This window comes from Symphalangus syndactylus, chromosome 9 (genome assembly GCF_028878055.3).
Source record: "Symphalangus syndactylus isolate Jambi chromosome 9, NHGRI_mSymSyn1-v2.1_pri, whole genome shotgun sequence".
NCBI lineage: Eukaryota > Metazoa > Chordata > Mammalia > Primates > Hylobatidae > Symphalangus > Symphalangus syndactylus.
In genome coordinates, this window is record NC_072431.2 from 105,239,421 (window position 1) to 105,242,958 (window position 3,538).

A 3,538-nucleotide genomic window follows, 5' to 3' on the forward strand; every position below is an offset into this window, starting at 1 on the left:
TAAATTCTTAGACCAAAACAATAAACACCACCAGCACAACAAAAAGGCCCTCTTGTTTTATACTGTACACTTAAGGCTCAGTTAATAACCTTAAAACTTTTTAAATTTTAAACTAAAATATAAACACCAACAGTTTAAAGAAGGCAAAAGCAAACATGTTTGTTGCATCTTAAGTCTAGTTACACGTTAAGGATCATTTCTTAGCAGTGAGGAATCAGCACATCCTCTAGAAAAGGCAGAGGACTTCAAACAGCGCCCACTGAGAATAAGCAAGACTATTTTTACATTAAAATATCTGCAGTGGAATGCAAAGGTGGTATTTATTATAAAATTGAAAGTCACCAAAGTCACAAAGCAATCTAATGCAAAAATATTTACATTTGAATCTTTAATTTCTATATGTATTCCCTTTTACTACAAACCAACTAATTGTGGCAAAGATGGTTTTGGTTTCCTCCTAATTTATCTATGTGACCCAAGTAACTTTTGCTTCCCTCCCAATGAAGCCATTTGCATTTCAGTAACTAAGGCATTACTTTGTTTGATTAGAAAGTACAACCTCTTCACTTTTTCACTCTCATTAATTAAAACACATCATGGTAAATTAAGTCATTTGGATTTCATTGTGGGTGAGTGACATTTTAACTACTGCCCCTTCAACCTTCTCTCTCTGTCAATCTCAGCTATGTCCTACATCATGGGAGAGCGAGAGGGCAATGGCAGCACGCTGATGGAGGAACGGAGCCAGCAGGGAGCCAGGGGTTATACATCACTGCAGTCGGTGACTTCTCTGATGCATGAGGCACTCACTTGCCAATCAAACCTGATACAGCTTTTACCTTGTGGGGTTATGCGTGACTTTTTCCAAGACATGAAATCATTTCTGAGGTCTAGTTTCTTAACCTACACAAACCTGCTGTCCCCACTTTTCAGGTCTCCCCACTCTTCACTCTAACACTAATAAACACAGCACAGTGCTACAGCTAAGGTGGGGTTGGGACAGGGTGGAGGTGTCACTCCTAGTGGACTAAGAAAAGCAATGCACTTTTAAAAGCAGGGCTAGTCACAGAAGAGAAAAGCTTCTGTATTATCACCTATTGGTGGCAGTTACATACTGGCAAATTTGAAAGAATCTTCTAACAATTATAGCCGCCAGAAATAGAGCTAACATGAGCCACAAGAAGGTGTTCAAGGATGGTTATACAACAGGAATATCACAGATGCCATTTCTGCCTGAGATGTGAAGATTTATCAGTTGACTTCTAAACCCTTATAATTCTTCTTTTAAAATTAATTTTATCTTTAACAAAGAGATACATGTATAAAGTTTTAAAATTCCAAAGAATTCCACAGGCTTTTAATCAAATTAATCACCCCAGTTTCCCAGGGACAGTTCTGATGTTTATGAGTCAGCTTGAGCTGCCACAACAAATACCATTGCCTGGGTGGCTTAAACAACAGACTTCTATGTATTTTTTCACCATTCTGGAGAATGGAAGTCTGAGATTGGGACACCAGCATGGCGAGGGCTGTCTTCCTGGCTTGCAGATGGCCGCTTCTCACTATATGTTCGCATATCTTTTCCTTGGTGCATGTACATGAAGAGACAGCTATCTATCTCTTCCTCTTCTTATGAGGACACAGTCCTATAGGATTAGGGACCCATCATTATGACCTCACTGAACCCTAAGTACTTCCTAAAGACCATCTCTCCAGATACAATCACATTGGAGGTTAGGGCTTCAACATATGAACTTGGGGTGGTGGGGGTGGGGGGCATGACTTAATTAATAGCACAATTTATGCCTATTATCCCAGTGTAATTATTAACAGTGACCCCTTTCACTCTCAAAAATGTCTCAGTTGGATGGAAAATGACCATCCCAAGTCCCAACTTCATCCAATCCCAGTTCCTCTTCCCCAGAAGCAACTACTTGCCATTTGTTAGGACTTCCTCCATTTGGCTACAAACGTCTAAAAATCATGATTATACCAGGTGCATCAGTTGAAATTTGTGATTGGATGGCCGGGCATGGTGGCTCACATCTGTAATCCCAGTACTTTGGGAGGCCGAGGCAGGTGGATCACCTGAGGTCAGGAATTCAAGACCAGCCTGGCCAACATGGTGAAACCCCGTCTCTATTAAAAATACAAAAAATTAGCTGGGCGTAGTGGTGGGCATCTGTAATCCCAGCTACTCGGGAGGCTGGGGCAGGAGAATCACTTGAACCTGGGAGGCAGAGGCTGCAGTGAGCTGAGGTTGTGTTATTGCACTCCAGCCTGGGCAACAAGAATGAAACTCCATCTCAAAAAAAAAAAAAAAAAAAAACTGCGGTTGGATACTAATTTAGAGACCAAGGGGAAATATCATGGACTTAAACAAACAGAAAGGAGTGCCTGAGAGGTAAGTTGCATGAAGATTTATTCATCTGAAAATAAATTTTCCTACCTCAAAATTTTGTTAGAATTTTATATCCAATGAAAATCTCAGCAAAGTGAGGGGATAGGAAAAGTTGTGTCCTTGTTGAGACATGATATGTACACCTCCCTTCAGGGTAGGATTTGCTACCCAAGCTGTCAGATCTAGCGGGGAACGTTCAGCTGCAGAGAGCTACCTGGCCCACCAGAATGCCTTCCCAGGTCAATGGCATCCAATACCTTGTCAAAAAAGGGTATAAAGGCCATTTACACCCACCTGGGATTGCTCTGGTAGGCCATATGTGCTCCGGAGTGCCACAGAGAGTTAGCCAAGGTCTTGCCAAGGTTTCCTCACAGATGGACTTCTTTTTCTGCCCAGTTCTTCTCTTCCTTATCTTTCTTCCTCAGGTGTTGATCTTTAATAAACATCTTGTACTCCAAACTGCATCTCAGCATCTGCTTCCAGAAAAACCAACCTGTACCAAATGAGTAACACAGTTCAAAATTCAAAAGGTGCAAAGAAAAATATATATATATATTTGCAAAATTCAAAAGGTGCAAAAAAAGCAAAAATATATATATATTTGTTAAAAAATATATATATATTCACTATATAAATATATATATATATAGTGAAACCTCTCCCTCTCTCCATTCAATTCTAGTTACCAATTCCCCTGGCCAAAGTCAACCCATGTGGCCAGGTTCTTGTGCATATTTCCAGAAATTTTCTATGGGTATATAAGAAATTGTGTGTGTATGTAACTTATAAGAAAATATGGCTCTCTCGGCCAGGCGCGGTGGCTCATGCTTGTAATCCCAGCACTTTGGGAGGCCGAGGCGGGCGGATCACGGGGTCAGGAGATCGAGACCACGGTGAAACCCCGTCTCCACTAAAAATACAAAAAATTAGCCGGGCGTGGTGGCGGGCGCCTGTAGTCCCAGCTACTCGGAGAGGCTGAGGCAGGAGAATGGCGTGAACCCGGGAGGCGGAGCTTGCAGTGAGCCGAGATCGCGCCACTGCACTCCAGCCTGGGTGACAGAGCGAGACTCCGTCTCAAAAAAAAAAAAAAAAAAGAAAAGAAAAAGAAAATATGGCTCTGTCTTCCTGCCACCCAAG